Source organism: Myotis brandtii, unplaced genomic scaffold, assembly GCF_000412655.1.
Source record: "Myotis brandtii unplaced genomic scaffold, ASM41265v1 scaffold274, whole genome shotgun sequence".
Classification (NCBI taxonomy): Eukaryota; Metazoa; Chordata; class Mammalia; order Chiroptera; family Vespertilionidae; genus Myotis; species Myotis brandtii.
Window position 1 is genome coordinate 1,207,600 of NW_005360425.1, and position 13,990 is coordinate 1,221,589.

General features: G+C 40.3%; 1 protein-coding gene and 1 pseudogene across 1 annotated transcript in view; one reads left to right on the forward strand and one right to left on the reverse strand.

The window, feature by feature from the left end:
* The window catches only part of LOC102262803, a 3,601-nt pseudogene extending 2,101 nt beyond the window's left edge, over positions 1–1,500 (reverse strand).
* A 6,056-nt stretch (positions 1,501–7,556) lies between these two features.
* Positions 7,557–13,990, forward strand: part of ZMYM4 (zinc finger, MYM-type 4) — a 99,997-nt gene continuing 93,563 nt past the window's right edge. Inside the window, exon 1 of the mRNA XM_014541516.1 lies at positions 7,557–7,613. The gene's annotated coding sequence lies outside the window, so the exon portion shown is untranslated. The remainder of the gene's footprint in view (positions 7,614–13,990) is intronic.

Below are 13,990 nucleotides of genomic sequence, written 5' to 3' on the forward strand. Positions count from 1 at the left end.
AGGGTCTCACTATATTTCTCGGAGGTTTCTAGAAGATTCTTGAGTAGCCTTATAACCGTGGTTTTGAACTCTATATCCAATAGTTTGCTTTCCTCTAGTTCTGTCATTTGTGACCTGTTTCTTTGTCTCCCATTTTTTATGCTTCCCTGTGTTGATAGAGTGGCTTTGTGTGCTAGGTGTCCTATAGGGCCCAGTGGCTCAGCCTCCCCAATTACCTGAGGTGGACACTCTTGGTGCACCCCTTTGTGGGCTTTGTGCACAGTCTTGTTGTAGTTAAGCCTTGATTGCTGTTGGTATTACTGGGAGGAATTGACCTCCAGGCCAATTGGCTGTGAGGACCAGTTGTGTCTACAATGGGAGAACTTCTGTGCTGGAGACACCCTTATGGGGCAGGACTTGCTTCAGTGGGGCTTTGGCGCTCACTGAGTCTGCTCCCTGAGTGTGTCTCTTACGGATGTGAAGAGTTGTAAACTGACCACTGGGTAGACTGGCTCTTGGATCTCCAAGGAGGTGCAAAGTCAGCCACTGCCTGGGGCCACCCAGCAGGAGCTACAGCAAGATCTGCAGATTCCTCCTCTTTGTTTGGGGGTTTGAGGTGCCCAGATGAGGCGCAGCTGTGAAGTAATGCAGGCTGCTGACGAGCCTTAGGCCTTCTTTTGGAAGATCTGGTGTTCTCTGACCCAGATACAGTTTGACAGGTTTTTAGGTGGAGAAAGACCAGGCCATTAGTATGCAAAAGCCTCTGCACACAGCTTGGGTGGGGTTGTAAATTGAGTGGGGCGTGGTCTAAGGGAATCACGGGGCAATGCAAACAGCAATGGTTGCCAGTTGGCCCTCCCCCGGATAGGTCCCTGGGTCTCTGTGTCCCGTAGCCCCGTGTAGGAACAATGAACGCTGCAAGTACCTCTGCGAGAAAGCCACCCTCAACGTTCCGGCCCGATGCCAGACATTACAGTTTCTCTCTGTATTAGTCTTGGTCCCCAAATTCTCACCTGAAACTGGAGTGTAGAGCTGTCAGGAGCTTGTATCTCCCTCCCCATTGAAAAAGACAACTGCGTACCGAGCTGCCAGCCCCTTTTCAGTGCGACTCCGTACCTCCACACTTCCACACCTCTGCACCTCCTCCCAGACTCAATGTGCTTTTCCTTTTCCTTCTAGTAGAATTTCCACTCAGGTAGCCTTCCTGTGGTTCTGGATGATATTCGTTTTGTCTTTTAGTTGTAGTTTTAATGTGGTTGTGCGCGGCAGCAAGTTCAGGTGTTTACCTATGCCGCCATCTTGGTTGTCTATCCAACGGCTACAAATTTCTGACTTTGTATTTGTAAAGATATGATTCACATTGAGCATTCATTGATAATGGTCAAAGCCATGGATCATTATTATAAAAAGCCTTGCATTGAAATGTGTAAAACAAAAAATTTAATGGTTTAGAGGAACCAGAGTTTAATTGTATTTGGTACAGTATGGGGAAAAAATTACCTTCTTCTTACACTCGCCCATGGAACATTTACATAAATTATTCATAATTTATACTTCATTTTAAAACCTTAAAATTTAGACACTACATTCTTCGATCACAGTGCAGTGAAGCTGAAATGCGTAAAGTGTCAAAACAACCCAAACATTTGGAAATTTTAGAACTTTTAAGCACCTCTTGGGCTAAACAAGTTGAAAGTAACTTTAATTACAAAACTCTTAGGAATATTACAGTGAGTTATATGCCATTTATATCTCAATTAAAAAAAGCCTTATAACAATGAGAGTCTGCCATTTCATAACTTGGGATATGAGCAGAGCTAATCTCTAAAGAAAAGATTTAACATTAAATGCTTTTAGTGTAAAAAAATAAATTGCATATTCAATTTTATGTGTTAGAACAATGAAATAAACCCGAGTAAAGCACAAGGGAAGAATTAATAAAGTTGAAAATAATGTGTTAGAAAAATGAATTAAATAGAAAATCTATAGATTGATAAAAATAAGAGCTGATTTTTGTTTGAAGAGATCAATAAAGTAAACAAGTTTCTGACAAGTCTAATTGACGGAAAAAAAGAAAAAATAGAAACACATAGTATTAGGAAGAAGAAAACACTATATAACCATAAATATATTGGAATAATATGTTGAACAACTATATGTATAATTAACTCAGTGCTGATTCAGATATAAATTAGATGAATTGGGAGATTTTCTTTTTTTTTTTTAAATTTTTTTATTGCTTAAAGTATTACAAAGGGTATTACATATGTGTCCTTTTTTCCCCCGCCCTTGACAATCCCCTGGCCTCCCCTACCCCCCAGTGTCTTATGTCCATTGGTTATGCTTATATGCATGCATACAAGTCCTTCGGTTGATCTCTTACCCCCTTCCCTCCTGCCCCCCAACCCTCCCCGGCCTTCCCGCTGCAGTTTGACAATCTGTTTGAGGCAGCTCTGCCTCTGTATCTATTATTGTTCAAAAGTTTATAATGGTCTCTATTATCCATGAATGTGTGAGATCATGTGGTATTTTTCCTTCATTGACTGGCTTATTTCACTTAGCATAATGCTCTCCAGTTCCATCCATGCCGTTGCAAATGGTAAGAGTTCCTTCTTTTTTACAGCAGCATAGTATTCCATCGTGTAGATGTACCACAGTTTTCTAATCCATTCATCTACTGATGGGCACTTAGGCTGTTTCCAAATCTTAGCTATGGTGAATTGTGCTGCTATGAACATAGGGGTGCATAGATCCTTTCTGATTGGTGTTTCTGGTTTCTTGGGATATATTCCTAGAAGTGGGATCACAGGGTCAAATGGGAGTTCCATTTCCAGTTTTTTGAGGAAACTCCATACTGTCTTCCATAGTGGCTGCACCAGTCTGCATTCCCACCAGCAGTGCACAAGTGTTCCTTTTTCTCCACATCCTCTCCAGCACTTGTCGTTTGTTGATTTGTTGATGATAGCCAGTCTGACAGGTGTGAGATGGTACCTCATTGTTGTTTTGATTTGCATCTCTCGGATGATTAGTGACTTTGAGCATGTTTTCATATGTCTCTTGGCTTTCTGAATGTCCTCTTTTGAAATGTGTCTATTTAGGTCCTTTGCCCATTTTTTGATTGGATTGTTTATATTCCTTTTGTTAAGTTGTATGAGTTCCCTATAAATTTTGGAGATTAGGCCCTTATCAGATATGACACTGGCAAATATGTTTTCCCACGGGGAGATTTTCTAACATAAGTCACCAAAATGACTCAAGAAGTAGAAAACCTGAATAGGCCAATAACTGCTTAAAAAATGGTAAATAATGTCAATGAACAACTCCCCACGTTTCTAATCTTTTTTTGTAACTTTTGAGGAATAGTTTATTGTTTTGTTTTAAAAATATTTGCCAAAAAAAAAAATAAAAAATCTCATATAAGATGCCAAAAAAGACCTTGGTATGTTTAATTTTCATTTCTGATAAAGTCCTATTCAATGAAACTAAGAATAGAGGGTTATTTCCTTCATTTGTATTAGAATCCAGCAAGCATCCTTGGAAGTTTAGGAGCGATGCCTACTATTACCATAATTACTTAGTTCTAGGCAATATAGTTAGGTGAGGAAAGGAAATAAGAGGTGTAAAGTTGGGGAACAAAATTATTTTCTTTTTTTTAAAAATATATTTTATTGATTTTTTACAGAGAGGAAGGGAGAGAGATAGAGAGTTAGAAACATCGATGAGAGAGAAACATCGATCAGCCGCCTCCTGCACATCTCCTACTGGGGATGTGCCCGCAACCCCAGGTACATGCCCTTGCCCGGAATCGAACCTGGGACCTTTCAGTCTGCAGGCCGACGCTCTGTCCACTGAGCCAAACCGGTTTCGGCCAAAATTATTTTCAGTGATAGAGTTATTTACCTGTAAACCTCAAGAATATCAATAGAAAATATGACTAAGAAGTAAAAATGCAAAAAAGAAAACAATCTGGAGGAAAGGAAGAAAATATAACAGGGAACAGTAAAATGCTTAGTTACAACATAAAAATGTTTTTCAAACTCCTATAAAAACCAGTAACTTGACTGTAACTGTTGAGGTCCAGCCCCATCAGGTCCAGGCGTTCCCAAAGGTGTGGATGGAGTCGGCGAAGAAGGAATGACATGGAGGCAGAGTTCAGTTGATCAGCATAGTTGAGTTCTCCAGCCAGGTTCTGTGTCTTATTGTCTTGTTACATCTGTATTTATATCAGTTGATTTTAATCCTATCAATTTCTATTCCAAAGGTTAGGGCATTTCTTATCTCCATTCCAGGGAGTAAAGATCATGTAGCTTAAGCGTGATTGTTCTTAGTTAAAGTGATTAACTACCCGCCTGGCACTTAGTTAAGGGGTTTTATTCCCTCCCTAACTTCAGGGAAAAATCCCTACCTGGGGAAACAACCTTTCTCGGAGAGGTGACCTTGGTTAAAACACATAACACCAAGAAGGGGAGCAAACATATTAAGAACAGTATGCCATATACGCCAGGTCCCTTGAAACATATGCTGTGCAGATGTTTCTTCCCTGCAGTGACTGTGTCAAGCAGCAAGGATGGACCAGCTTCCGGCATGTAACTAGTTGGAAAATACGTTGTTGTTTTTTAAAATATATTTTTATTGATTTTTTACAGAGAGGAAGGGAGAAGGATAGAGAGTTAGAAACATTGATGAGAGAGAAACATCGATCAGCTGCCTCCTGCACACTCCCCACTGGGCATGTGCCCGCAACCAAGGTACATGCCCCGACCGGAATCAAACCTGGGACCCTTGAGTTCGCAGGCCGACGCTCCATCCACTGAGCCAAACCGGTCAGGGCTGGAAAATATGTTTTTAAAAGAAGTTGATTCACAAAGTAATCAAAAAATAAAATTCCTTGAGATAAACCTAATAAGAAATATGTGAGATTTAAAGAAAATGATAAGACTTTTCCCTAAGGACATGATAATAAAATAACAGTAGTCACAACAACAACTAATTTTTATTGAGTCTTGCTTTAAACATATGTCTTAACTCATTTAATCCTCAAAATGACCCCATAATGTAGTGTTAGGTCTGGGATAACAGGAAAAGTGTCTTGTCAAGGTTATTTAGCTGAGTAGAATGAGGAAGAATGGGATTGTTACCCATTCAGGCTGTGTAAATGAGGATCTGTAGCAACTAAGCTTTGATGATTCTTGGGAAAAAAAAAAAAAAAGGCTGATATGCTATGTTCCTGGATGGGAAACGCCAATATTATAAAAATACTAGAGGCCTAGTGTACGAAATCGCACATGGGTAGGGTCCCTAGGCCGAGCCTGTGATCAGGGCCATCTTCTGCCCACTCGCTAGTCCCCAGTCCCGCCCTGCCTCCGCCACCCACTCCGGTTCCCCTCACCAGTCACCAGTCCTACCCCGCTGCTGCCACCCATCCCGGTTCCCCATCCAGCGATCCATCGGAGCCTGTGGGCTGAGGGGAGAGACCAAGAGGTCTGCCTTCTGCCTGCTTGCCAGTCCCCAGGTCTGCCTTGCCGCTACCCACCCTGGTTCCCCGTGGCTCCCCGTTCGCCGTCTGGCGATCAGAGCCTGCGGGCCAGGAGGGAGGGACTGAGAGGTGGTCAGTGCACCTCATAACGACTCTGGCGGTCTTTCTGGTCGTTACGCTGTTATGGTTGCTGGGCTTTTATTATATAGGACGTCCCACTACTAAGTATTATCTCAGTCAGTAGTACAAGGGAGTTTTTTTCTTTTTTCTTTTGATGGTGAAGAGGGTAGAATTTGACAAAACAATGATCAAATTCATTTGGAATTATAAATATGTGAAAGATTGCCAAAGTAATTTTTAATTGAAGAATAATGGGAGAATGCACGAGTAGGGGATTGTGTTGGTACCTTGTTCTACAGAATCTTGAATATGATACTGGTATAGGAATGTTCAGACAAATTATTACAAATAAAGAAATAGACTCATATCCATACATAAGAACATAATTATTAATTATTCATTAAATGGTGTTTGGACAGTCTGCCAGTCATTTGGGCAAAAATAAAGTTAGATCTTTTTCTTACTCCACATGCCAAAACAAATTTGAGAGGGATTGAATATATAAATATAATAAAACAAAAGTATAAAGGTACCTAAGGAAAATTAGATAAATATTAGATATTGATATAGGGGATGTATTTCTAAGCATACGTAATAATAATAATGATAATGCAATTCAAAACAATGATAGATTTGACTACATTGAAAAAATTATCAGATAAAAATTTTTTTTTCCCATTCTGACCCAAGGATAGATTTTTGATTTTTTTTTTTTTTTTTAGAGAGAGAAGTAGTGTGTGTGTTGGAGGGGAGGGAGAGAGAGACAGACAGTCATCAATGTGAGGGAGAAACATGGATTGGTTGTCTGCCGTATTTGCTCTGAATGGGGCTTGAACCTGTAATCTAGTTGTGTGCCCTGACCAGGAATCAAACCTGCAACCTTTTGTTGCATGGGATGACGCTCCAATCAACTGAGCCACCTGGCCAGGACAAAAAATCTCACATTTTTAAAAAGGAAAAGTGTTTGAAATGTGTGACAAATGGAAGTGACTACGGAGTACTGGACAGATAAAAGCAGATAACCACTTTAAAAGTCATCTTATAATTCCTCAGTGTTCCACATCCAGTCATTATTCATTCTTTCATTAAAATGCTTGAGTGTCTATACAAGGAACCATTGTAGGTACTGAGGATATAGTAATGAATAATAAAATGGAGAAAATCTCTGCTCTTCAGAGTTTACATTCTGTGATGGGAGAGATAAATGCTAATTAAATAACGTAGAGGATTTAAAATGGAGTGTTTCTGTAGAGAAACAAAACAGAAAAAAGGAAATGCAATATGCTATGGTGGAAAGGCCATTGCAATTTTAAATAGTGACATTTAAGCAAAAACCTGAAGGAGGTGAGAAAACGATCCATGTCGGCACCTGAGAGGAAAAATATTCCAGGTAGAGGGAAAAAAGGCAAAGGCTGTGAGGGAGAGTGCTGTGCATGTTGTGAACAGCAAAGTTGTGGTAGCTTGAAGGGGAGTGAGCAAGATGGTGGTGAGTAGTAGGAGATGAGGTAAGGGAAATAACCGTCTAAATCCTTTAAGGGCATTTAAGTCAGGATTGTCCTTTGCTGTGGTGACTGTTGTGTACATTGTCGCATGTTTCACAGCATCCCTGGCCTCTACCCACTAGATGTCAGTAGAAATCCCCAGTTGTGGTAACCAAAAATGCTTCCAGACATTATCAAATTCTAGATTTGGGAGCATTGCCCCTGATTGAAAAGCACTGCTTTTCTAAATCACTTTCAGTCCTTCTGGACAAGGCTTGGAGGAAGATTTATGGTGTGTACTTGTGGTAACAGTGCAGAGTTTGTAAGGGCGACCCAATCTCTCCTCAGTCAAGTGGCTATGGGTCTTTGAATCGACTAGGTCTGGAAACGGCAAATGTATGTGACTTCCACTGTGATGATTCAAGTCGGATTGGCCACCAGATTTAGGCATTTTCGTGTTACACAGATTAAACTGCCCATCTATTTCATTCCTAGGAACATCGTGATCAATTAGCCACTGCCAAAGATCCCTGTGGGCCAAAGCATTCTGATTACTGGTATGTCCCTCCTGCCTTTACCTATGGGGTTAATGCTGTCACTTGGCCTTTATTACTTTGGGATCCCACAATCCTCAGTGAAATCAAAAGAGCCCATCTCAATGATAACATTCCCAATAGTAATACCAAAAGAGAGCAGCCACACAGCTTTTCAAGTATGCAGAGCTTCCCTAACTAATATAGTGTCTCCTGGACTTTACCCCTGGTGGTACCAATCTTTTAATAATCAGAGGACAGAAACCTCAGAGTAGTTTGAATAGGGAAAGTTCAATATAAAGAATTATTAACTAGTTACAAAGAATTGACCCTAGGGGGGAAAGAGAACTTTAAGATATGCAGGATAGCAGGTAGAGGGAGCAACCACTAACTTTAGGGCTGAGTCAGAGTAGCAGGGATGGAATTAATTTGAAAGATGCCCCATCTCTCAGCTTGAAGGCTGAGATTCAAATCTTGTTGGAGAGGGTGTGTTCCACTGGATGCTGTACAGGTTTGAAGTGCTGCAGCTTTTTGTTGGCAAACAGGAAACCTCCCTCTGGGGTGCTGACAAAAGTCACTAGGAAGGCCCTTGCTGAACCTGGTTAAGAAGACAGTTGGAACACTGGTAAAATTCTCTGGGAAGCTTCTTGCCCTCTGGGGTGCTGACAGAATTTTCTTGGAAACCAATCATGGTTGTGTGTGTGTGTGTCAGTGGAGACTTGATGGGAAGTTGGCACCTGGGAGAGGGTCATTGGGTGTCTTGCATGCTACTAGCCTCCACTGGAGCAAGCAGTTCAGAGCACAGTTTAATGAGAAGAAAACCCCTTTCCTTCTGGAGTACTCTTTTCCAGTGCATCTGCTTGACAAAGGTTGTTAACATTGTGCCAGTTGGCAAAGGAAAAGTGTTCACAGGTGCCAGCTCCATCACAGAGTAGATTTGGAGATTAGAGGAAATCTGTATATATATAAAAGCCTATGACCGGTCCACTGGTCACTATGACGTGCACTGACCACTCGGGGCAGACGCTTAACGCAGGAGCTGCCCCCTGGTGGTCAGTGCATTCCCATAGCTAACTTCCTGCGGCCAGTCAACCTCCCGCGATCCCTCCCCCTCCCCCGGCCAACCTCCCATGGCCCCGATCCGCTCCTATCGCATACCAGGCCAAGGGTCCCCACCCATGCATGAATTCGTGCACTGGGCCTTTAGTTTAAAAATAAACGTTGCCCAAACCGGTTTGGCTCAGTGGATAGAGCATCAGCCTGCGGACTCAAAGGTCCCAGGTTCGATTCTGGTCAAGGGCATGTACCTTGGTTGCGGGCATATCCCCAGTAGGGAGTGTGCAGGAGGCAGCTGATCGATGTTTCTCTCTCATCGATGGTTCTAACTCTATCCCTCTCCCTTCCTTTCTGTAAAAAAATCAATAAAATACATTTAAAAAAAAAAATAAAAATAAACGTTGACTGACGCATGCCGAATACATATAAAGCTCTTCCTGGTGCCAATTGCATATGACCAGAAGGAATTGCCATGAAATATTCAAAGTGATGAAAAGGAAGAATGTAAAACTATAACTATTTATTCAAGAAAACTATAATTTAAAATTAAAGGTGAAATAAAGAGCTTCAAGACAAGAAAAAAGCTAAAGGATTTCATCACTACCAAACCAGTATTATAGGAAATGTTAAAGGGTTTTCTTTATGAAGAAGAAAAAGAAAAGAAAAAGCAAAGAACAGTTATAAAGAATAAAATGACAATAAATACGTAACTGTAAATAATCACTTTAAATGTAAATGGCTGAAATACTCCAATCAAAAGACATAGGGCCCTCGCTGGTTTGTCTCAGTGGATAGAGCGTCAGCCTGCGGACTGAAGGGTCCCGGATTTGATTCCTGCCAAGAGCACGTGTCCAAGTTGCGGGCTCAATCCCCAGTAGGGGGTGTGCAGGAGGCGGCCGATCAGTGATTCTCATCATTGATGTTTCTATCTCTCCCTCTCCCTTTCTCTCTGAAATCAATAAAAATATATTTAAAAAAAAGATATAGAATAGCAGAATGGATAAGAAAACAAGACCCAAAAGGAGACATATGTACTACTATTTGTAATACTTTAAACAAGAAAATAAAATTTAAAAGAAGAAAAAAAATTTAAAAAAGAAAACAAGACCCATGTATATGCTGTCTACAAGAGACCTACCTCAGAATGAAAAAATACGTTAAAAGTCAAGGGAAAAAGATATTTCATGCAAATAGAAATGGAAAAAATAAAACCTGGGTTAGCAATACTTGTATCAGACAAAATAGACCTGAAAACAAAGGAAGTAACGAGACAAGAAAGGATATTACATAATGCTAAAGGAATTAATCCAACAAGAGGCTATAACCCTTGTAAACATTTATATACCCAACATCGGAGCACCTAAATATATAATGCATATCTCAATGGGAGAGATTGACAGTAATGTAGTCAATAGTAGGGGATTTATTTATTGTTAATTCTCAGCAAGGGAACGAGTCTGCAACCGAGGTATGTGTTCTTGACTGGAATCGAACCCGGGACCCTGGACTGACGCTTTATCCACTGAACCAAACCTGCTAGGGCCATAGTAGGGGATTTTAAGACCCCATTGACATCAACAGATCTTCCAGACAGAAAATTAAAAAGGAAGCAAGGGCCTTAATTGACATGCTAGATCAGATGGGTTTAATGATGTCTTCAGAACATTTCATCCCAATGTCACAGAATATAAATTCTTTTCAAGTGCACATGGAACCTTTTTCTAGGATAGATCACATTAGGACAGAAAACATCAATCAGTTGTTTCCTGTACATGTCCTGAATGGGGATCAAACCCACAACTTAGGTATGTGCTCTGGGAATGGAACCTGCAACCTTTTGGTGTGCAATGTTCCAACCAACTGAGCTACACTGGGCAGTGGTTAAGAATTTTGTTTTTAAATTGAATTTATTGGGGTGACATTGGTTAATAAAATTATATAGGTTTCAGGTGTACAATTCTATAATACATCATCTGTATATTGTATCATATTGTGTGTTCACCACCCAAAATCAGGTCTTCTGTCACCATTTATGCTCTCTTTACGCTCTTCTACCTTCCCCCACCCCCTTTTACCTCTGGTAATCACCATACTGTTGTCTGTGTCTATGAGAGTTTTTTTTATTTTTTTCTTAATCTCTTCACCTTTTTCACCCAGCCCTCCCCAAATCTCCTTCCTCTAACAGCTATTAGTCTTTTTTCTGTTTCTGTGTGTCTCTTTTTATTTTGCTTAGTTTTTTTTTTTGTGTTTAGTCCATGAGATTGTACATAAAAGTAAAATCTATGGTATTTGTCTTTGTCTTGACTAGCTTATTTTACTTCACATAATACAGTAAAACCTCACTAAAATGGACTAATTCGGGCGAGGGGGGTGTCCGTTAAAGCTGAGAGTCTGTTATATAATAAAATAGGTTTTCCAAATGCATATGTTTAAAAAATTGACAAATTAGTTTACCTGTTTTTACTTATGTAAACACATTTGTGTAATTAAAATCAAGTATGTATGAAAAGTTTAATTTCACAGAAAAGTTTCCTATATGTATTACTGTAATTTTAAATTTATACTGAATAGGTCTAGTAAATGCTTATATTCACCAGTCACCATGATTAAATAAATGCACACAGATGGGGCATGTAATTGTTGGAAGTTGAATCAAATTTGGAAAGGATTATGACAGTTTGCAAAGGCATAGAAAAGATGCTTATTTTGTGTCATAGTTATCTGAGAGAAAGAAGATGGCCAGCACTATGTACTCATGATAAAGCTATTTTACAAAGCAATAAGACATTTTGATTCTCAAACTTTCTTATGTTTTAAATTATAGAATAACTATTACACAGTTTTAAAAAATTTCCCTATATATTTACAAGTGATAGTTAAGACTTTTAAAATGTTTTGACAAAAATCTTAAAGATCACAGAACAATTGTAATTTTTTCCCCTTTGATTATTAAGATTGCTTTGCTCTTTTGGTTTCAATTTTCAAGGTCATTTTATGGTCTTGCACTTTAGTGCAAAGTGAGTATTGTCTGTATGAAAAATGTTTTTTTCCACAACAACTTTTTATATTTTACAATGATAAAATGATTATCAAGATCAATATTATGAATAAGCTTGAAAGTATAAGTAGGGGATGTGTGAATACAAAGACATTACCATTTGGGGATGAGGAAGAGGAATGGATGTTTAATTTGTGATGTTCTGTTGCGGGCATTAAAACTATTTGAAGCTTCTGCTTAATCTTTGAGATTCTTGCTTATTTTAAAGTGCACTCTAGGATGTTTACGTTTTTAATACAGACAAGTTTTAAGTTACTTAATAATAGTAATTCTTTTATTCAGCAAACATTAATTGAACTTCTGTTCTGTGTTGGGCATTGTTGTAGGTGCTAAGGTTACAACAAAATTTCTGTAAACTAGGATACACTCTAATCTGCCCCTTCTGCTTTGAGAAATGTGGATTCTCTAATCCTTTACAGAGTCTTAATTTCATTAGGGTTCTGTTGAAAGAAACTAGATTATTTTTAATTTTTGTATATCTCTAAAGGCTTTTGTTTAAAAAGTGTTCATTTTTTTTATGAGTTTGTTTTTTAGATAGTCTTTAGAATGGAGTTAAAACTTCACTTTTTTATAGCCCCAGTTAATTGTCAGCAGATGTAGACACATCTGATGTACTAGTGCTAAGAAAGAGAGTTGTGAATTCTCCCTTGTTTAGGAAGTTGTGTGTGTGGGTTGTGTGAGATGGCATCATTAAAGAATTGTAACTAGCTTACTTATGAAATCTGAGTAGGTGTTTACTATTGGATTAAGACTGGAAATGTTTGAGCACAGTGCACAGTGATCCAGAGGCATAAAACTACCTGAGAGATTGGGTGAGCTACAGATCATCCTATATAATAAAAGCCTAAAATGCAGATTGTCCCCTCTACTGGGAATTTGACTGCTTGCTATGACATACGCTGACCACCAGTGGGGGGTGCGGAACATGGTGGGCATCGGTGACACAGTGCTGGCAGCGGGCGGCAGTGGAGGTGCTGCCGGCCCCGATGGGCCCCAACAAGAGCGGGACCATGGCGGGATGGTGGAGCAGGTGAGCAGTCAGCGCCAGGCTAAGGCGGGTGCGAGCGGGGCTTGATCGCCCCGACGATTGACCAGCAGATAGCAACCAGCGGCAGCGGCGGGGTGTAGGGGCCTGATGACTCAGGTGGAGGGGGTTGTGTGGGGGCCCGGGGACCCAGGTGCTGCTCAGGGCCTAGAGGTCAGCTGGGACCTGCCCTTCCATGCCAGACGCTCCTGTTTCGATTGTTGGCCAGGCTTTGGGACCACACCCGTGCACAAATTTTGTGCACTGGGCCTCTAGTTTATAACAATAATAGCTAGAGCAGTGGTCGGCAAACTCATTAGTCAACAGAGCCAAATATCAACAGTACTTCTTCTAAATAGACTCGCCCAGGCCGAAAACCGACTTCTGCGCATGGGCCATGAAGTTTCAATCGCACTGTATGTGTGCACCCGCATGTGGTATTTTGTGGAAGAGCCACACTCAAGGGGCCAAAGAGCCACATGTGGCTCTCAAGCCGCAGTTTGCCGACCACTGAGCTAGAGCATTTGCATTGGGGATGGGGATTTAATTGGAACATGAAGGCAGGAAATGATGAAGGCCAGATTTTGGAGAATCAGATGTTTGGGCTTTTTCCTGGGGAGCCTTATTCAGAGATGTGTGTGTGTTTGTCCCCCAACCTCCATTTATTTTATAAAATAGAGGTGTAAATAGTACTTATTTAATGAGACTTTAAGGAGGCTAAATGAATTAAGTAAATTTAAAAGGTGAAAGCAGTGCCAGGCACAGTGTGAGGGTCCTGATAACTGTTAATCACTAGTTAGAATGATTTAGGAACCATTGCCTCAGGTCACCTAAAAAGTTCCATAGTTGGGCACTTGATAGATACTAGAATCACAAGTGGTTAGTAACTACTTACAAAGATTAATCAAAATTTAAAAATGAAAACAAGTCGTAACCGGTTTGGCTCAGGGATAGAGCGTCGGCCTGCGGACTGAAAGGTCCCAGGTTCGATTCCGGTCAAGGGCATGTACTTTGGTTGCGGGCACATCCCCAGTAGGAGGTGTGCAGGAGGCAGCTGATCGATGTTTCTCTCTCATCGATGTTTCTAACTCTCTATCTCTCTCCCTTCCTCTCTGTAAAAAATCAATAAAATATATTAAAATAAATGAAAACAAATGTAAAATAAAACAGCAAAATGCAAATTTAACAATGAGATAACTTTTTTTTTCTTGCCTATCAAATTGAGGAAGATGGTAGAGAAGTTCTTGAAACAGCTGAACTCAC